Source organism: Saccostrea echinata, unplaced genomic scaffold, assembly GCF_033153115.1.
Source record: "Saccostrea echinata isolate AGI-Se365-2 ecotype Australia unplaced genomic scaffold, CSIRO_AGI_Sech_v1 ptg000005l, whole genome shotgun sequence".
NCBI classification, from domain to species: Eukaryota; Metazoa; Mollusca; class Bivalvia; order Ostreida; family Ostreidae; genus Saccostrea; species Saccostrea echinata.
The window spans coordinates 13,559,459-13,582,722 of record NW_026889754.1 but is presented as its reverse complement, the minus strand read 5'-3'; the positions used below and the strand labels follow the sequence as shown (position 1 = coordinate 13,582,722).

Genomic DNA, 23,264 nt, shown 5'->3' with positions numbered 1-23,264 from the left:
TTGAGCAGGAAATATCCATACAAATGTTATACTCTCTAATATTTTGCACAAAAATGACTGAAGTTCAATAACTGTTGTTTAACCATTAATGATCAGAAGTCTGAATTAAAGTACTAAGCACATACTGGATGTATGTACAATTGATCTGCAAAACAAAAACCTCTTATCTTGAAAACTGTTGGAGAAGTTATCGGAATAAACGATGAACCCTATATGCAATATTTTGCATGAAAATGACTTATTTTAACAACTGGTACCTTGATAGATGATGAAAAAAAACCAAGTCTAAGCATTACGTTCATCTCTGGTGTACTTTTCTTTGATCTGCAAAATAAAACAAAAAATGATAACTTAAAACTCTTGAAGGAGTTATCCGGAAAAATCATCAACCCCTTGTAAGCAATATTACACATTAAATGACTAAATTTAGCAACTGATATTTTCTTATCCATGATCAATCAAAGTACTGAAAGTACTACTACGAGTTGATGGTATTGATTATATAATGTTTAAATGAGTTTAGTCTCTAGTCCATGTATGGATTATATGATATTATGTGCATTGATGAAAACTATCACTTTAAAATCATTATACCCGCACTTTCTAAAGAAAGTTCGGGTATATTGTTGTTACTCATGTCTGTCCGTCCGTCTGTCCGTCCGTCCGTCTGTCACACTCTTCTTTCTCAAGCTCCTCTTAAATTTTACACAGTAGCCTAATCATCTTTTGGGAGATGTTTGGTGGTGTCATGTAGATGTGCAGTAAGGTTCCGGAATTTTCATTTTCACCCTGGGGGTCAAATGGGGGTCGAAAAATGACGCTTTTTATGCAAAAAGCCCCTGATTCCCTGAACTCCTCTTACATTTTACACAGCAGCCTAATCATCTTTTGGGAGATGGTTGGTGGTGTCATGTAGATGTGCAGTAAGGTTTTGGAATTTTCATTTTCAACCTGGGGGTCAAATGGGGGTCGAAAAATGACGCTTTTTTATGCAAAAAGCCCCTGGTTCCCTGAACTCCTCTTACATTTTACACAGCAGCCTAATCATCTTTTGGGAGATGGTTGGTGGTGTCATGTAGATGTGCAGTAAGGTTTCGGAATTTTCATTTTCACCCTGGGGGTCAAATGGGGGTCGAAAAATGATGTTTTTTATGCAAAAAGCCCATGGTTCCCTGAACTCCTCTTACATTTTACACAGTAGCCTAATCATCTTTTGGGAGATGTTTGGTGGTGTCATGTAGATGTGCAGTAAGGTTTTGGAATTTTCATTTTCACCCTGGGGGTCAAATGGGGGTCGAAAAATGACGCTTTTTATGCAAAAAGCCCCTGATTCCCTGAACTCCTCTTACATTTTACCCAGTGGCCTAATCATCTTTTGGGAGATGGTTGGTGGTGTCATGTAGATGTGCAGTAAGGTTTTGGAATTTTCATTTTCACCCTAGGGGTCAAATGGGGGTCGAAAAATGACGTTTTTTATGAAAAAAAGCCCATGGTCCCCTGAACTCCTCTTACATTTTACACAGTAGCCTAATCATCTTTTGGGAGATGTTTGGTGGTGTCATGTAGATGTGCAGTAAGGTTTCGGAATTTTCATTTTCACCCTGGGGGTCAAATGGGGGTCGAAAAATGACGTTTTTTATGCAAAAAGCCCCTGATTCCCAGAACTCCTCTTACATTTTACACAGTAGCCTAATCATCTTTTGGGAGATGGATGGTGGTGTCATGTAGATGTGCAGTAAGGTTTTGGAATTTTCATTTTCAACCTGGAGGTCAAATGGGGGTTGAAAAATGATGTTTTTTATACAAAAAGACCCTGGCTCCCAGAACTCCTCCTACATTTTACACAACAGCCTAATCACCCTTTGGATTGATTATGACTGATTATTATTGTTTAACCCCGAGTCGGCAATATTTATGCCATATTTAGGCAATCAAATTAAGTGTATATTCCCATTAATGAAGTTTTTAGTTTCTCTGGCTCCAAAATGCAAATTTAAGAAAAGTGAGGTCAAGGTCACAGGAAAGTTAAAAGTCAAATATTTTTGATGCAGTTGAATAGTTTTCACAAATATGTATCAGCATATTAATTTTGATAAAAAATATTGTGAATGGTTTATTTAAAACTGAGCTAAACACTTATTTGAAATAAATGAAGTAAAGGTCAAAGGAAAGTTCAAGGGCAAAAAATATTGATGCAGTTGAATAGCTTACATCAGTATGTATCAGCATATGAATTTTGACACAAATTCAAGAAAAGTGGGGTCAAGGTCAGAGGAAAGGTCAAGGTCAAGAAATATTGATGCAGTTGAATAGCTCTCATTAGTATGTACATGTATCAGTATATGAAGTTTCATTAAAATATCTTGAATGATTTCATTAAAACTGAGCTAAACACTAATTTCAGAAAAGTGAGGTCAAGGTCAAAGAAAAGGTCAAGGTCAAAAAAATGTTGATGCAGTTGAATAGCTTACATCAGTATGCATCAACATATGAAGTTTGATTGCACTTTCTTGAATGGTATCTTTAAAACTGAGCTAAACACTAATTTAAGAAAAGTGAGGTCAAGGTCAAAGGAAAGGTCAATGTCACAAAATACTGATGCAGTTGAATAGCTCTCATCAGTATGTATCAACATAAGAAGTTTGATAAAAATATCAATGATAGTTTCTTTGAAACTGAGCTTTGAACGGAGCTAAATGCAAAGCGTGATGGAAAGACAGACGGAAGGATGAAAGGACGGAAGACGGACATGACAAACACTATATGCACCGGCCATATTCATGGCTGGGCATAAAAACAAGGTAAAAAATTTTGTTTGCATGCACCCTTTCTCCATACCACCTCTGCATGTTCCAAGATTGAAGTTTTAATGTCAAAAGGTTCTTAAGTTATGGTTTGGAGGTGTTTTCTCAATTTGACCTTGAGTGAAGAAAGGAGTCAAGGTCAACATTTTAGTGCAGTGCATCTTTCGTAAATGTCTTTTTTCTATGTTACAAATTTGAAATCCTAATGTCAAAGGGTTCTCAGGTTATAGCCTAGACTATATTTTTATGTAAAGATTGACCTTGACCTTATCGAAAGATCAAGGTAAAAAGAGTTTGGTGGCCTCAACCCTAATTCCATACCATCTCTCCATGTTTCATGTTTGAAGTCTTAATGTCAAAGGGTTGTCAAGTTAAGGCTTGGACAAAATTTGACTGAAGAAGAAAACTGACAAAAACAATATGTAGACTAGTATAGTCTACTCGTTGCACCAAACCTGTAGGAGGAGTAGTTTTGAAAGAACAAATTTGCTTCTACATTATGTAATGAAACTTTCACATAAGATTCAACTTTTCTTGCCTAGTGGTTCTTGAGAAGGAATTTTTTTCTTATACAGTAAAGCATACTTATAGCCAAACAAGCCTATAATGAATTGACACTTACAGCAGAGCGATTTTCATTCCCCGTGACTTTAAAATATATTGTAAACTTAATGGATATAAGCAATTACACTTGTAACAAAGCAAAATCATCTGTCCCAGGCACTTTGTTATAAGCGTGTTTTACTGTACATTCCCATGTTCACAAAACTTTGATCCCCTATTGTGGCCGCACCCTACCCCTGAAGGTCATGATTTGAATCTACACTAAGTAATGAAGTTTCACATAATTTTAAACTTTTCTGGCCAAGTGGTTCTTCTTCAGAAGATTTTTGAAATAACAATAAATTTTCACTCATTCTTATCTCCCCTTAAAAGAAGGTTTGGCCCTTCCTTAAAAAAAGGTTTGGCCCTTCATTTGAACAATTGTTATGTTTTACACAAGAAAGAATATTTTGCATGAGAAATAAAACTCTTTGTGTTTCTAGATATTTCATCACACCTCTAGTGTGTTTCTTCTTAGGCCAAACAAAAAAATATGTGTGGTTCCGGTTACACCTCCAAAAAAATTAGGGTAGGTAGGTAGAGATTTTTTTTTTTTTTTTTTTTTTACAAAATTATATTCTTAATTTCTCTAAATAATACCTATCACTGCTTTGCAAGTGGCATTTAGATGTTATGTGATAATATACTAGTCAACATTGGTAGGGGACACCTACATGCTACCTTGCTTCTGATTTAACACTATTAAAAACTAGCACTATGTGTTGAAATGATGTTTTGCAAGGAGGCCGCCATTGCTGAAACTAAAACTAATATTCGAGCCAATTATGGAAATCAGAGAAAATTCTGGAAAAAATATGAAAATTGCCGAAAAAAGTTTGGGGTCGGGGGTATAAAATAGGGACGGTCGGGTAACCGGAACCACACATATTTTTTTTATTTGGCCTTATCTTAACTAAGATAATGATGATTTAATTATGTCTTCAATTTTGTACAGGCCTTTGTATGATAATTATACCCTGAGGGGTATGTATACCTGTCTTCAACAAGTCAGGTGATTGTTCACAGTGAGTACTTTTCAAGCATAATTGATAAGTTCATTTCTGCCTACTGAAAATACTGATCTTGAGCAAATTAATAGGAGTTCCAAGTGAAATTTGTAACAAACAACGTTAAAAGACTTCTGGTTGTGTCCTTTCGTAATTATAGATATAGATCAAAGACAAGATAGTGAGTTAACTTATTTTTTTCTGGGAGGGATAACATTCTTGCTGCAGTATGAATTAGTGTAAAATCCTAAAAAGTCATCAATTAAAAAAAATTGTCTTATAATTCCACTTTAATTTTGACTCACGCAAATGTTAGAGAGAGAGAGAGAGAGATTACTCCAGGTATAAAGCCCCATGCAAAATATGTATATCTGTGATAGCAAATTCTAGTGTTGTACCAATAATCAGGAAACATCGATTGTCAACGAAAAAATGTTACGATTCCGATGATCGATTATAATTTTTCTTAATCGATCATCGGAAACATACTTCTAATACTATACATTCCGGAATTATCTATTTCTGGTTTAAAATTTATTTCTTCTTAATGAAAGAAAATGGCGTCTGCATCTGATACTAGCCAACTAACACGAAGCAGAGGTGATTAAGAACCGAAAGGTGCATACCGGGTATATAAAAAAAATTACGTTTTTTTCCTGTAACCCGACCGACCCATTCAATTTACCCCCGGGTGGATTTTTGTTTCTGCCAAATCTGTGTTTGCTCTTTGGTTTGATCAATCAGCTGATTCTTTTTATTTAAAAAATATTAATTATATCTTTATTTGAGATATAAAATATGCAACATAATCAACATTTATCTTAAATATAAAGAGTAATCAATTCCCCCTACAACTTTTTGAAGTTTGTTTTCTGCCAGGCTAGATAGAACGTTCTATCGTTAAAATGATATTGTCCTACGGATCCGGTTTAACGATAGAATTCGTTCCGTGTATTGGCAATGTTACAAAATAAACACGGGCGATAACTCGAACTCTGTGCATTTTCTATGAACAATCCAGAGAGTTCCGAATGTCAACATGGCGTTAAATTTGAAGCGAGGAAAAATCATTGAGAAAATGAGTTGAATTTTCGTATTATATGGATTATTTTTTATGTTAAAAGGCATATACAATCTCAAAAAGGTTTGTAATGATTAATTTGGTAGTTATTTTCAGTGCAACTCCTTTTGTATTCTTCAAAATCATTTCGGAGTGGATCCACTCTGATTTGCTACATCGCAAGTATATGGAACGTATTCTAACTGTGGTGAGGGCTTGTCCCAAGACACAGTTAGATAATTCTAACTACCGCTAGGCAGCCATGACATGTTGGGTGTCCACTGTAAATACAACACCTGGATAACTGGATAATTCAGTCCCTGGATGTTTGATCCCGTTATTCATAAGCAAAAAAAAAAAAAAAATTCCCAACCTACCGACTCTTGATTTTTTGGGAATGTTACAGGAAACAAACATAATTTTTTTAGGCCTAGAAAGTGTAAAAGAAGCAAAACAACAAAGAAAATAATATATTATATATTTCATATATTTATGTTAAAGAAAAAATATGAAATAATTGTAATAGTCAGCTTTTTGTATACAAAACTATGAAAACTGATTATAATCGGCAAAATCACATCGGAAGCAGTAACCGATTCCAACCGATGATCGATTATGAAAATTAACCGATGTCCCATCACTAGCAAATTCTCAGGAGACAATTTTTGAAAAGCAATATTCCTCCATGCATTGTTTTCAGAAAACTGAAAATTTAAAATTTATACCCATGTCAACATAGTGCAACTTTTATCTATATTGATAAGAATGTACATTAAAAAAAAGTATGATTAAGTAGCTAAATCAAAGTGTTTTGAATAGCAAAACCAAGCTATACCAGTACAGCTAATTCAACTACAGAGCTTAATCAATTCTAAGAGATTGTCCCCTGCGAGAGTTTTATGAGTTGTTCATCATTGTTCATGAATGCTCATAAAAGATTCATAATAGTTTCATAAAAGTAGTTCATGAATTTAATTCATGAACACATCCATACTGAAAAAAATTTATACTTCATGAACAATGATGAACCTTTATGAAATTCGAAAATCTTCAACATTACACAGCAACACAAGTTTCATGATTATTCATGATTATTCATGACTCAATACAATTTAAATTCTATAATGATTCAAATTTATTGATATTGAATTTTAAGTACAATTTTAATTAACTGAGTGTTCTCCATTGGTAATTGCTTATCAATACATGTATTACAATACTGTTCAATGTTGAAATGGAAAGACTAAATAGACAGAAAAACTTGTTGAATTTTTTTTAACATCATTATAGACTATCAGTAATAAGTTGCAAATCAGGGAATTTACGTAAATTTACGTCTTAAAATGCAAAAGATGTATACAATTGTGGTACATACACATTAACATGAATTGTATTTTCTCATGTCCATTCAAGAAATACATGAATCATCAACGTTTTCAAGTAATGATAACCATCACTCACAGTCCAGTATGTTAAAAAAAAAAATATGATTTGATCCCTAAAACTTATAATTTATTATTTAAAAAAAGCCTCCATGCCTATTGCAACATTTTTGTTCATGGGCATAAATGGTTCTAAAATTTACAACATGAAATATATGGAGATAACGAACACTATTCAAGCTCAAAAGTCCATTATACAATACAAAATAGGAGCAGAGCAAACACGGACCTCCAAACATCAGAGGTGGGATCAGGTGCCATGGAGGAGTGAGCATCCCCTGCCGACCGGTCACACCCGCCGTGTGCTCCTCCATATATCTTTATTTTTTTATAAGGTAACATCTTAAAATAGAAAATAAAAATTGTGAGGTTAATAAACATCTTGCCAATCATCTGAAAAGATATCATATTAGTCTTGTCTATGATGTCAGTTTCAAATTGTGTGCTTGCATGAGAAGATCCATAACAACTTGGTTCCATAAGAATCATACTCCTGTCAATTCTGCCTCACTGATAAACATAGCTGATTCTTGCCGCTGATTCTTCAGTCTTTTGGGATATTTCAGTTCTAGTTGTTTCTTCTACCAGTCTGCGGCCACCATCAATCACTGATGATCCTCTTTGATAGACCTGTAAAAATTGTATGCTCTTAATGAAAGTTATATTTTAAATGAATAGACATTGACAAAAAACAAAACAAAAACAAACAAAACATTCAGCAACTATCTGCATAGTTTCAAAGTAGGTAATCTATACGTCTAGTATGCCTGTGATGACTTAAGTTTCAATTTATGTGAATAATTTTGATGTATAAATAGAAACACAATCGTTTTCCCTGAATTCAATAAGCTAGATAATTTAAAAAAATATTAAGTTTAAATACTTTATAAAAATATTTCCACATAATATCGGTACTTTTTGCCTACTAAGTAAGGCCATTCCAAGTTTTTTCTACGTTTAGCTTCCGCGTGCGCCTTGATTTTTGACACCCCATATCACAAAAACAAACAAAATCATGAGTCCTCAAATTGAATATTCTGGTCAAAATCACTGAATTCTGTCAATTTCTCAATATATTTGTCTGCAATATATCATATTAGGGATATAGTAAAAATTGAATACTTTGATTTTGTTGAAGAATGTTTTGTTTTTTTTACGAGAAAAATAGATTATTTATCTTATTCAACAATTAATTTTGTGTTGTTTTTTGATGTTGATCTCATCAGGAAATACGAAATTAATAATCAAATCCTTTGAGTGACGTCATTTTTATGAGTATAAAGTCTGTGTTTTATTTTTTGGTTTGTGTGTTTTTTGCGAATAGGTAGGTGGGTTTTTGAAAGATGGGTGGACGCTAAACAGAGAAAAAACTTGAAATGGCCTAATCTGTGAGGACACGGATTGTGTCAAACTCTGTCAAATAACAACACTGTATACATAATTTTAAATCGTATTTTATCTCCCTCTTGTTTCATTCTTGAGAAAAAAGCAAATGCCTTGCCAATCTCATTTTGAAATTCGAACAAACCAAACAATAAATAGGGCCATAAAAATATAATTAATTTAAGAACATATGAAACAACAACCTTGTAGCTTGCAGGTTGTGCACACGATATCCATCCCCCGATTGTAACATGTATAAAACAGATGAAAACTTACTCATGTTGTGAGCTGATGAATGCAGGCGGAACAGTGCTGGTCTTTCTGTGGATGTTGTTTGGATGGTGTGCATTTAAAATATAACCTCCAATGCAGTCTATATTGTAAATTCTCAAGTTTACAAACTTCTATCGCCCACCAAAAAACAAAAAGGCCGCCATTTTTTTACCGGGTGGCGAGGCAATTCGTATCAATAATTTTTCACACCCTTTTTATTCAAAGATTTTTTTTAAAGTTTGTAGAAACGTTGGCATAAATATAATGAAAAAAGTAAAACTTTATTTCATAGTACCAGTCCACGATTAACTAGGCCATTTTTTATCAAGGTAACCCAAACAAAAATAAATTGGCGGCCAATTAATATTACGGGTATGATTTGAATCGCAACCTCAATCATTTTTAGAAAACGTCGTTTGATTGGACGCTTATGGGTAGCTGATTTATAACATCATTACTGATTAATTAAGCAGTTACGCGAGCGCCAAATTTTCAATAGATTGAAAGGAAGGAAGATGTGCATTGCATTGTCAGAAGATTGTCGATAGATCTAGATTCTGTCAACATTTTTTTAATGGAGTGTTAACTATTATATTCATCAAAAGGAAGGACTGCAATACAGAAAGCATGTGGTAAGAACATAATTCTTTAATTATTTTGGTTCCAAATTTGTTGATTAGCACACTTGTTGCATGCATGCCAAACAAACGTGATTAAAAAAAAAATAACTCGGAGAGAAATATAATTTCAGTTATTGTTAAATGAAATGAATTTTAATGAGATATATTTTAAAAATTTATTTTAAAAAACTTGTTTTGGTGTTTTGATCTCAGAATATATTTTTTATATTTTATAATAACAAGAGGCCCATGGGCCTCATAGGTCACCTGAGTATCATGCAACAACTTCGCCACAATGGATTCATGTTTTAAACCAGAGGCCATGAAATTCACAATTTCAAAAGAGGCACACTTGCTCATCATAATTTTACATTTAGTAAGCTTACTTAATACCCAGAAAGAGAGCAGAGGATTATCAAAGAATTAATGCATTTTCACTATGTAATCATTAGAGCCCTGCCCTAACACCAGAACCATGATGCAGGGGCCATAAAATTCACAATTTTGGAAGAGGCATCCTTACATATCATAACAATACTCTTAGTTCATCGGCTTAATACCCAGGAGAAAAGAAGAAGATTTTCAAAGAATTATTGCATTTTTACTATGTAATCATTAGAGCCCCACCCTAACACCAGAACCCCTGACCCAGGGGGCCATGAAATTCATAATTTTGGAACAGGCACCTTTACTCATCATAACTATGCATCAGTTTGTTTGTTAAATACCCAGGATCAAAGAAAAAGATTTTTAAAGAAATAATGCATTATCACTATATATTCAACAGAGCCCCACCCTAACACCAGAACCCCTGACCTAGGGGCCATGAATTTCACAATTTTGGAACAGGCACCCTTACATATCATAAGTATACTTTTAGTTCATCGGCTTATTACCCAGGAGAAAAGGAGAAGACTGTCAAAGAATTATTGCATTTTTACTATGTAATCATTAGAGCCCCGCCCTAAAACCAGAACCCCTGACCAGGGGCCATGAAATTCACAACATAGGAATAGACACCCTTATTCATCGTAACTATGCCTTCAGTTTGTTTGCCCTGGATCAGAGAAGATTTTTAAAAGAAACTAGATGTCGTCATGAGACAGTAATACCAGCACTAAGGTGTTTGCCTCTAAATGCACACTCCTTCATATTGGGCTTACCAAGGAAAAAGTCCAAATAATTCTATAATTTACACAGTACATGTATTCGTCAAATCGAGCATAAAATGCTCAGGTGACCATGTGACCCATGAACCTCTTATACGCATTTCATATACTTAATTTATTACAAGTGTGAAATAACAGAATTTAATTAATGATGTAAATTAGGTTTTGATAAAAGGGGGGGGGGATATAAATTTTTGGCCCATAATTGGAACTTTTTTAAATTTATTTTCTCAACAACAAATAATATTATTTTAGTACAAAGCGTTTTTGATGAATTTATCAAAATGTGCAAACTTTTTTTGGTATTTGATTACGCAAAAACCTCCTTGAAAAGCCATACCCAATCAATTTTGTCCCCCCCCCCCCAACACACACACACAATTTGCCTGTTTTTGGAAATAGGCCTAGATGGCAAAGTTATGTTAAAACATCGTTTGTTATGATAATTTAAAATTTGTTCTTGTACTGTACATGTATGTGAACACCTTTTTGAAAATTTCTACATCACATTGGGCTTGCGTCACCCTACCAGTGCTAGTACTAGATTTACCATTATCATTTTTAGATTGCACATGCCATGTAACATGGTGCAGTGTTACATGTATATCAGTGGAAATTAAATCATTTTGTGTTTTAATTGGATTATATTTCATGAAGTTGACAGGACCTATGACAGTCGGTAAGTACAAGTTTAAGTATAGATTGGGGTAAAATAAACTGAAATGCAAATGGTTAGGTTAAAGTTTAAAAAGGATCAAAGATCATCGGCAATCTCCTATGCAGAGTTGTCCTTCGTTTCTCTCTCAGCCACTGAATGTATGAGCCGATGGTAGAGAGTGGATCATCAGATACCACAATAGATGAATTTCACATTCTGAAGAGTTATCTCCCGTTGTCGACATTACATTCAGTTACAGGCACAGATCCGGGAATTTTTTTCCGAGGGAGGGGGGGTCCACACCTCAGTCCAAAAAAATTCCAGCCCAGAATTTCCTGAGGAGCAAAAACAAACAAACAAACAAACAAAATAAAAACAATGATGGTGGGGTCCATGTTTTTAAAGGGGGAGGGCATCCAAAGTCATTTTTTATTTGCTTCTGTAAATCAGTATAATCGTAGTCCTATTTAAATAACTCTGCAAATTCCAGGGGGGGGGGGGGTTCCAATCTCCCTAGCCGCTCCCTGTCCCTGAAATGGCAAATGATCATGTGACTCCTAAATAGTAGAAAACTTTTCCATTTGACTATACATAATTTTGTTTCTTGTGTTATTATGTTATGTACATCTAATGGTTTAAGGTTATGAACCCCTGGAGGTCATCCCCACTCTCTTAATGAACTGGAAATGTTCATAATATGACTACATCAAATTAAATAAAAGTGCATCAATGATAAGATTACTTGATATTTCATTCATGAATTTGGGTCAACCCATGTACCCTCCTAGAATTAGGAATGAAAATCATTCAAAGAGATGGACCATTAAACTATTTGTATATATTCACAATTTTTTTTTATGTCAAACCAAAGTATTAGACTAGTTTGCATACATAACAAACAGGGGTCTGGGAAGGGGAAGGGGCAAGGGGAAGGAGTTATCTCTTTATGTCTTAATTGTTGAAAACTCCTAAAATGAATGTTAACCTCAAATCCGACTTGTACGTCTTCATTATTTTTAAGTGGTGGTGTCTCCGTATGAGTGAAAAATTCCCAAGAGGGACATTTAACAACAAACAAACATTAATGACTTAAAAAACACAATATACATGTACATGTTTATAAGTCAACGGATATACTTCTGATCATATCTCTAGTTCTCCCTTGAATCAGAAATGATGATATAAATATTATTTTAAGAATGATTAAGAGTTGAAAAGCTTGTGCATTTTAAAATTCACTAAGCTCTGTGGTTGAATTAGCTATACCAGTTTAGCTTGTTTTGCTACTCAAAGCACCTTGATTAACTAGTTTTAATCATACTGTTTTCTGAAATGTGAAGTTTTTTCAACATGGATACAAGTCATACCTTTTCAGCTTCTGAAAACAATGCATGAAAAAAAAACTGCTTTTCAAATACTGTAACTCTTTCCAAGTACTTGTGATCATCAGGTTTTAGCTCACTTGAGTTTTTCTGGTTTTCTGATCACATTTTGTTTGTCATCCATCTGTACGCCTGTAAACTTTTCACATTTTTGTCTTCTTCACTAGAACCGCTGGGCCAATTTCAACCAACCCTGCCACAAAGCATCTTCGGGTAAAGGGAATTCAAGTTTGTTCAAGTGAAGGGTCACACCCTCTTTCAAGGGGGGATAATCAAGAATTAGTGAAAATTTGGTGGTATCATTTTAAAAAAGTCTTATCAAGAACCACTGACTGGGCCCAAAAATTTGAAACTTTCTTTAAACAGACTTAGTGTAGCTTCAAATTTGTTAAAACTATGACCCACTGGGGTAGGGTGGGGCCACATATGGGGATCCAATGATTTACATAGAAAAATGCAGGGGATTTTTTCCATCATAAATCTTCTTCTCATGAACAGCAAGGGCATTATTGTCGTCCGTTTTCACAAAAGGGACCTAGGGGACATTAAATCTCATTTGTCTGTCAGTCTGTACGTTTGTCAGTCTGTCCATCTGTCACAATAAATTTAACCTTGGTCAAAACTTCTGAATAATAAGAAATAGGGCTTTCATATTTCACATGTACATTACCTACAAGAACTTTCTAAACATACCATGATTTTTGAACCCATGACCTTGACCTTGAAGTTTGACCTACTTTTCAAAAAATTTAACATTATTTTAAATGATCATTTTGAAAGAGAAAAGATAGGGCATTCATATTATACATGTATATTACCTGTGACAAGACCTTTCTAAATATATCATGACTTGACTCTGTGACATTGACCTTGAAGTTTAACCTACTTTTCAAAAATGTTATATTTCCTTATAACTTTTGATTGAGAAGAGATAGGACTTTTATATTTGACATGTACATTATCTGTAACAAGATGTTTCCAAGCATGCTATGATTTTTTTACCCCTTGACCTTGATGTTTTACCTAATTTTCAAAAAATTTAACTTTGATGATTACTTTTGAATGACATATGATAAGGCCTGCATATTTGAAACAATATGTCATAAATAATGGCATCCCATCCACTAGGACACGGAAAGCAGGGGACCACAATTCTTTGAATTTGCTTGTTAGTCATTTTGATATGGAAACATCCTCATATAGTGTAGATTCAAGTTTTTTATGCCCTGCCATGAATATGGCCGAGGCATATAGTTTTGTCATGTCCGACTTCAATAAAACGTCATATGCTAATACATACTGATGTAAGCTTTTCAACTGCATCAAAATTTTTGATCTTGACTTTTCCTTTGACCTTGACCTTACTTTTCTTAAATTAGTGTCTAGATCAGTTTTGAATAAACAATTCAAGAGATATTTATCAAACTTCATATGCTGATATATACTGCTGAGAGATATCAATTGCAACAACTTTTTTGACCTTGACTTTTCCTTTGACCTTGACCTCACTTTTTTAAATTAGTGTTTATCTACGTTTTAAATAAACCATTTCTGATATTTTTATTGAACTTCTATGCTAATAGTAAATACATACTGATATAAGCTTCTCAACTGCATCAGCATTTTGACCTCAACCTTTCCTTTGACCTTGACCTCTCTTTTCTCAAATAAGTGTTAAACTCAATTTTAAATAAATCATTCAAGATATTTTTATCAAACCTAATATGCTGATATGTATTAGTGAGAGCTATTCAACTGCATCAAAAACCTTTCACCTTGCACTTTCCTGTGACCTTGACCTCCCTTCTCTTTAATTTGTATTTTGCTTAGTTTTAAAGAAACAATCTAAGATATTTTTATGTAAGCATGCACTTATACATAATTTTGTGAGAATTTATCATCTATATCCATTTTTTTAGATTTTAGTTTCAATTTTAAAGAAACTGTTCAAGATATTCTCATCAAACTTCATACACTCATACAAATTTTCATGTTGCATTAGTAATATACATTCGGCGGGGCATTTATGTCCTATGGACATATTTCTAGTTTTCAAATCATGACCTCTGAGGATACGGTCAGGCCACAATAAGGGATCAAAGTTTTATAGAGATTTAAAAGGAAAAAAATCTTCAAAATTCTTCTTTTTAAGAACAACAAAAGCATGATTAATATGGAAACATTCCCAAGAAGTGTAGATTCAAGTTTGTACAAATGACCCCATGGGTTAGGGAGGGGCCATTTTTTTCCTGCCCCTATTTCCTATCCACATGGAAATGCAAATTTTAAAACCATTTTACACATCCACAGGACAAAATCAATCATCCTCCAAATGATCATGATTTAAGGCTAGTGCATAAAATATAAGGGAAGTTCTGGGAACCAGGATGTTTAAACATGTTAAATATTTTTTAAAAAAAATTTGACCCCCATTTGACCCCCAGGGGGAAAATAAGAATTCCGAAACCTTACTGCACATCTATAGGACACCACCAACCATCTCCCAAAAGATGATTAGGCTACTGTGTAAAATGTAAGAGGAGTTCAGGGAACCAGGGGCTTTTTGCATAAAAAACGTCATTTTTCGACCCCCATTTGACCCCTAGGGTGAAAATGAAAATTCCGAAACTTTACTGCACATCTACATGACACCACCAAACATCTCCCAAAAGATGATTAGGCTACTGTGTAAAATGTAAGAGGAGTTTGAGAAATAAGAGTGTGACAGACAGACGGACGGACAGACATGAGTATCAACAATATACCCGAACTTTCTTTAGAAAGTGCGGGTATAATAATGCATTTTCACTATACATGTATATTCAACAGAACACTGCCCTAACACCAGAACCCCTGAACCTGGGGCCATGAAATTCACAATTTTGGAAGAGGCACCTTTCATCATCATAACTATGTATTTATTTTGTTTTCATAATATCCAAGAGCACAGAAGAAGCTTTTTAAGAGAGAATGTCACGAATCATCAAGCTTCAGATGGAAACTTTAAATTTTAACCTCCTGTTTTCTTTTATTGGTTGTAAAAAGTGTTCATAGTACAACTCTTTCACATACATGAAAATGATGTTTGACCAACGAAACTATTATTTTTTTCCCTTATTATGTGTTGCCATGGAAACCAACATAAGTTAAGAAAAAAACACTTCAATTTTAACTTTTTTTAAAGAATATTTTTACAAAAAGAATAGTAATACGGATATCACCTACAAGAGACTTTACGCTAATTATCAAAGATGCATAGTATACAAAAAAATTTAAAACCAAATCCAAATACCTAGGCATCAGTTGCCATGGCAACACAAATATTGTACAGTTTTACAGTTTGAAAAACTGAAAATTACCTCTCAAGTTTAAACTTATATATGTAAAATCTACAACAACATTAAAATGAATTTTATTCTTACACAATACAGGTTGATTTTCAAGAATGACATATAAAATTGAGAAGCATTTTTATTGTTTTTGTGGAAAAAACGGTTAAATTTTATGTTTTTACTCTTAAGAAACGTTAAAAATACACAGCAAATTTTAGGGAGAACTTTCAGTTTCTTCCAAATTGATAATTGTTAATGTATATTTGCTATTATACTCTTGCATTATCGATAGATATAGTGATATTATGAGATAAAAATCCTGTAATGTGCCCATAGCAACCAATTTTATTGCATAGCTACCAAGGCATTTTCAAGAGATTGTGTCAAAAAATAAAGGAGAACATGTATTTACATATAAAAAAATTAAATTAACAAGCTTTATTTCACCTAGGAATAATAAAACATACTTAAATTTCAGCATCAATCATATTCTGTGCATAGCAACCAAATGATGTCCATAGCAACAGTTAATTTTTAAGTTTTTACACCAATAAAGGTTAAAAACACATCAATTTTTAAGGGAAAAAACCTTCAATTTCTTCCACATTGATGGTTAAGGGTCCATTACATAATTTCATGTATATTTGCTAATATACTCTTGCAACATCAATAAATAAAGTGATATAATGTTGAAATAATTATGTAATGTTCCCTTAGTAACCAATTTTGCTGCATAGTAACCAATATATTTTCAAAACACTGACAAAAAAAAATGAAGGAGAATATGTATTTATATACAGAAAACAAGATTTTTAAGCTTCATCACTTATGAATTATAAAAACATATTCAATCTTCTGCATCAGTTATGTAATCTGTGTATAGCAACCAAATGAGGTCAACAGCAACAGAGCTGAACAGACATTTTGTAATCCTTAAATTATCAAAAAATGTTGGTAACACTCCAACAAACTATTTATGAAAATTCAAACAAAACATGATCAATTTATGTATGAGAATTGTTTTTGATTTTGTTTGTTTGTTTTTCTTTTTTTCTTTTTTTTCTTTTTTTGTTTTTTTTGTTTTTTGTTTAGGTTTAACCTTTACATAATTTGTCTTAAATTCAATATTTCTCTTCTTTTAATTGAGTAGTCATTCCTCATCCAATGAAATCTTCAATCCATTTAATTTTCATCTGTTTCTTGATAGGGCAATGCCCATGTCACAGCATTCAAAGAAATCATCTCAAACGGTACTTTTCGGAACATAATCAGAGAGACCCATAATGCTGATGGCTTGTGTCATCTCACTTGTCTCAGTCATGTGTGTGTCTTGACTCCATGAAAATCACAGTCTCTCATTAGAATCTGACTTCTGTGTAAAAACTTCAAAAATTAAAAATAATATTAAACAAGAAGCCCATGGTACACCTGCCCTAACCCCGGGGGTCATGACTTTAACAATTTAAAATCTACACTACCCCAGGATGCTTCCACTTAAGTTCCAGCTTTTCCAGCCCAGTGGTTCTTAAGAAGAAGATTTTTAAAGGTATTTTTCTACATATTTCAATGTAAAACTTGGATTCCCTATTGTGGCCCCACCCTAACCTCAGGGTCATGATTTGAACAATTTAGAATCTACACTATCCCAGGATGCTTCCACGTAGGTTGCAGCTTTTCTGGCCCATTGGTTCTTGAGAAGAAGATTTTTTAATGACCCCACCCTATTTTTGTCTTTTCTTGATTATCTCCCCTTGGGAGGCGGCTTAGTCCTTCATTTTAACAATTTAAACTTCCCTTCACTTAAGAATGCTTTGTACCAAGTTTGATTAAAATTGGCCCAGTGGTTCTTGAGAAGAAGTTGAAAGTGTGAAAAGTATACAGATGGACGGACAGACGGATGGACGACGGACAATGGGTGATCAGAAAAGCTCACTTGAGCTTTCAGCTCAGGTGAGCTAAACAAAGTTGCCCAAAACTACATTTCCTTAAATGGAGAAAAATTTACAATCTCAAAGGATGGTTTTTTTCTTTTAATCTGAGTAAAATTAAAATATTACTTTGGATTCAAATTTATGAATTAAAAGAAAAAAATTAATAAGAAAGAGGTCACACTGCGCACCTGAGCCACCTATGCAATGCTTTTATCTTTTAGAAGCTTTTGAAAAAGCATTTTAATCTATATTCCCATGAAAAATGTTCTTACCAGGGCTGTACCCAAGCATGAAGAGCCCATGACTTATGCATACTTGAATCCACTCACAACAAATGCATATGCTGGATAGCAATATGACTTATGTAGCCGTAAAATTTGCTTCCATATTTTAGCCCCACTAAACCCAGCTTGTATCTACAAGACTTGCGAATTTCGATTTTCTTATGAAATACATTGCACACCATTTATAATTTTGCTTGTTATTGGCACACTAAGATACAATGAGTTCATTTAAGAAATGAATTCAACTTTTAAGAATTCATAAAGACATGAATTAGGACGCTTCACACAATTTATTTTAAGACACGTGATTTGAATAAATTTAAATCTACATACCTGAGGATTCTTCCATATCAATATGACTGATCAAGGTCTTGCTGTTTTAGAGAAGAAGATTTTTAAAGATTTTCTTTTTCCTATCCCTATGTAAGACTTTGATTGCCCTTTTTGGCCCCATCCTACCCCAAAAAGGTCAAGATTTGAACAGAACTGGATCTACACTATGTAATTAAAGTTTCACATGAGTTTCAACTTATCTGGCCAAGTGGTTCTGGGTTTTTTTTAAAGATGCCACTAAATTTTCACTAGGTTTTCTCCCTCTTGAAAGATTGTGTGGCCTTTCTATGAATAAACTTGGATTTCCTTTACCCAGGGATGCTATGTAACACTTTTGGTTGAAATTGGCCTAGTTTTTCTGGAGAGGTAGTCAAAAAGTTTAAAATTGGACAAACAGACGAACACTGAACAAATGTGACCACTTGAGCTTACAGCTCAGGTGAGCTAAAAGGTGCAAATGAAAAAAACCCAATAATTATTATAAATGACAATATACTTACATTATCTTACGATCCATCTGTGCCTAATATAACTGATTCTGGTTTCAATAGATAATTTCTTCATTCTCTCTATGAAAGTATAAAAAAAATATAATTATAGGTTTGACCTTGAAAACATGCCTGTTATTATACTGACTTTTCCGTGAATGTTAAAATGTTATGACACACATCCTTTAACTTGAAAATTGAGAAATATTCAATGGAGGAAATAACATGTTTTTTTTCAATAGACAGAGGGAATTAAAATTCAGTGATCACTACTGGAAGGTTTTACATGCATGGGCATGTACATTATGATGCAGTATTGTACTGTGGAAACATTAATTTTATGGAGTTATATAAATTTTAACAATGCCACATATCTTCAACCATAAAATTAAATATTTGTTCTCAAACCTTGAAAATTTGACCCCTCAAAATTAAACAAGAGGCCCATGGGCCTTGAATCGCTCTTCTGATAAACTGTACAACCCTATCACTTCTATTTGAAGCTTCGAAGTATCCTGTATATTTACATAAACCCTTGAAATTCCAATTCACACTCTGAGAACCCAAGATGATTCTATGCCGATTAGTACCTGAGAGTTGGTCATGGTGACCTACTTATCACTTGTCATTCTCTGAGGACCCATCAACTAAGTTTGATGATTCTAAGCCAATTAATACCTAAAATGTTTTTTAAAATTATAATCATAAAATTTTATAAGTAGGTCAAAGTGACCTACTTTTCAATTGTTTTACTCCAAGGACCCAAGATGAATCAACTGACAAAGTTTGATGATTCTAAGCCAAGTACCTGTAATATTTAATTAAAGCCATAAATTTTCAAAAGTAGGTCACCGTGACCTACTTTTCAGTCAACCTACTCTGAGGACAAAAGATGCATCAACTGACAAATTTTGACGATTCTAAGCCAAATAATTTCTGAAAATATTAAATACAGCCATAAAATTTCAAAAGTAGGTCACCGTGACCTCCTTTTCAGTTGCTGTACTCCGAGGACCCAAGACGCATCAACTGACAAAGTTTAATGATTCTAAGCCAATTAGTACCCGAAATATTTGATTAAAGCCATAAATTTTCAAAAGTAGGTCACCGTGACCTACTTTTCAGTTGTTGTACTCCGAGGACCCATGACGCATAAACTGACAAAGTTTTATGATTCTAAGCCAATTAGTACCTGAAATATTTTATTAAAGCCATATATTTTCCGAAAGTAGGTCACGGTGACCTACTTTTTTAGTCGACCTACTCCGAAGACCCATGACGCATCAACTGACAAAGTTTGATGATTCTAGCCAATAAGTACCCAAAATATTAAATTACAGCCATAAATTTTCAAAAGTAGGTCACAGTGACCTACTTTTCAGTCAACCTACTCCGAGGACAAAAGATGCATCAACTGACAAATTTTGATGATTCTAAGCCAAATAATTTCTGAAAATATTAAATACAGCTATAAAATTTCAAAAGTAAGTCACCGTGACCTACTTTTCAGTTGTTGTACTCCGAGGACCCAAGACGGATCAACTGACAAAGTTTAATGATTCTAAGCCAATAAGTACCCGAAATATTTGATTAAAGCCATAAATTTTCAAAAGTAGGTCACCGTGACCTACTTTTCAGTTGTACTCCGAGGACCCAAGACGCATCAACTGACTAAGTTTTATGATTCTAAGCCAATTAGTCCCGAAATATTTTATTAAAGCCATAAATTTTCCGAAAGTAGGTCACGGTGACCTACTTTTTAGTCGACCTACTCCGAAGACCCATGACGCATCAACTGACAAAGTTTGATGATTCTAAGCCAATTAGTACCCGAAATATTTAATTAAAGCCATAAATTTTCAAAAGTAGGTCACGGTGACCTACTTTTTAGTCGACCTACTCCGAAGACCCAAGATGCTTCAACTGACAAAGTTTGATGATTCTAAGCCAATTAGTACCTGAAATATTTAATTATAGTCATATAAATTGAAAAGTAGGTCACGGTGACCTACTTTTCAGTTGACCTTTTTTGAGGACCCAAGATGCATCAACTTACAAAGTTTTATGATCATAGGACTTAAAATGTCCAAATTATGCCTCTAAAACGCTTTGAAATCGAATGCCTGCAAAGTTCAAAAAGTAGGTCACTGTGACCTACTTTTTAATAAATATGTTTTATGGCCGCAAGATGCATCATCTTACAAGATTTAATGATTCTAAGCCTCCCCATATTCGAATTAATGACCTTAATTGTTTTAAAAAAGATCAGCCATAAAATTCAAAAAGTAGGTCAAGGTGACCTACTTTTTAGTTGACGTACTTTGAGGACCCAAGATGCATCAACTGACAAAGTTTGATGATCATAGGCCCTAAATTGTTCAAAATATGCCTCTAAATCATTTTGAAAAAGAATGGCCGCAAAATTTAAAAAGTAGGTCATCGTGACCTACTTTTGAGTCAACATGATATGAGGTCCTTAGATGCACCAACTGACAAGATTTGATGATCCTAGTCCTTATAGTAAGCAAAATATCAACATTTTAATAAAATGTAATTTTTGGTCAACTTTGAAGTGACCTTGAGACCACGCCCTTTGCCCCAGGGTAAATCCCCGTGCAAATTTTAATCTACAACATATCCTCATCCTTTTGTGTAAGTTTGGTGATAATCTGCCCAGTGGTTCTTGAGAAGAAGATTTTTTAGCAACAGTACTTTTTTTCTATTTTCCTAATTATCTCCCCTTGTTAAAGGGTCACAACCCCAGTTTTAGTATAAAAGGGAACCCTTGGGCCAAGGATACCCTGTGACAAATTTGACGATAATTGGCCAAGGGGTTCTTGAGTTATGGCCCATATTCTAAAAAGTTTACGCACACCGCACAAATGGCCATAGCATTAGCTCTTTGAGTCTTTGGCTCAGAAGAGCTAAAAATATATATTTTACAGTATTTCTTTTCTTCTGATCAGAGACATAAACTAAAACAACAAATAAATATTAAAATAATGATTTATATTTCCAGTCTTATTTAATAAGTCTTTCTATTTAAAAGTAAATGACTCTTAATACCAGTGAATAACTGCAAAAGGCTAAATTGTCTTTTTTCTAGATGCTAGCAGCATTTTCTAAACATTCTGTTGAATCTGTAGAGTGTAGAGTACATGTATCTGCATGTAGAGCTATCTTGTATAATTTACATGAAAATCTGTAGTGCTGCTAACAAGAGATTTTCTTGGCTTTTGTAGAGTAAAACAGGAATGAAATATAGAAATACATTTATAATACATTCACGCATTATCTTTTATCTGAAAACAAATCAGTTTGACACTGTCATCTTGCAAAATTAATTAATGAAATATTGTATTGCAATTTGCAATTTCCATGTGCAAATCTGATCTACAGACTTTCATAGTAAAAGTAACAGTAAAATGACCTTTGCCAAGGAAACAAGGACCCCTCGTATGTTGTTAAGCATAATAATATATCTGAAAGAATTGCCTTAAGAAAGTATCTTTTCATACCCCCCCCCCCCTCCCCCAAATCCTGAAATTGAAAAGGTTTTTCAGGTATTTTTATTTTTTTCTTGCATGTCAAAATTTTTATGTTTGGCATCTGTTAAAATTAACTTGAAAAACCCCACCTCCATTCCATCCACCACAAAAATCTTTGATCCGCAACCTGAATTTCAATGAGTTTTTTTTTTAATGTATTTATACAAATTAATGTTTCGCTTTCAGAACATTTTAAATGTTAAATAAATTTACATAATGATTAAAAAATCTGTGATTATAACATGTACATAGCTATACTGGGCATTTCAATAACAAATAAATATAGAGAAAATACATACATGTACCAGTTCCATAGGTGTCGGTCTTGATTGTCACTGTATCAGCTTTGCATTATTTGTTATTAAAATATTTGCATCAAATTAATATTTTTGTTTCTGCATACTTCTACAAAAAGGAAAAATATTTGAAGATCGATGTAATGTGTGTGGCGATTTTTGGGATAATAAACAAAGGAAACCAATTCATTTGGATTTTACATGCATTTAGCTACCAGTTTAAGTTGTACACAGATGAATGGAGAAAATTCGGATAAGGAAGAAAGTGATCGCTTTTAGAAATAAATATATATATTTTTTAAATTGTATTACCTGATTTGTCATAAGGTTTTTGTTGTTGACAAGATTCCAAGCTTATGAATCTTTTTCCCTCTTGAAACAACATGAATTTTCCTTTAGTCAGTGCTCCAGAACATCCAAAGGTTGCCAACATTTTTTGTTTCTATCACAGAAGAGCTCCAAGGGAGGTAATTCATGACAATAAAAGATGGGAAAAGTACCCATCAGTATGATAAAAAACCCTTTCAATTTAAGCCCACTTAAGAATGCTTCTCAATTTTAATTTTGATATAAACAGTATTAATGTTCACCTTTTTGAGGATAGCATCAGATATTTATTTTCTTGTTGTAGATTTGAGAATTCAGTCACTG

General features: G+C 33.6%; 1 long non-coding RNA gene across 3 annotated transcripts in view; it reads right to left on the bottom strand.

Annotated features, from left to right (window-relative positions):
* Positions 1 to 296: 296 nt before the first annotated feature.
* Positions 297 to 23,264, bottom strand: part of LOC133179813 (uncharacterized) — a 55,952-nt gene continuing 32,984 nt past the window's right edge. The window contains exons 2-3 of one of the 3 annotated variants that reach the window (XR_009720196.1): positions 18,782 to 18,850; positions 297 to 324 (exon numbers count right to left, since the gene is read on the bottom strand). This is a non-coding gene — a long non-coding RNA (uncharacterized LOC133179813). Of the gene's footprint in view, positions 325 to 16,853; positions 17,117 to 18,781; positions 18,851 to 23,264 lie in introns of those variants that run through there. The other 2 variants (XR_009720194.1, XR_009720195.1) reach the window with 2 other exon arrangements.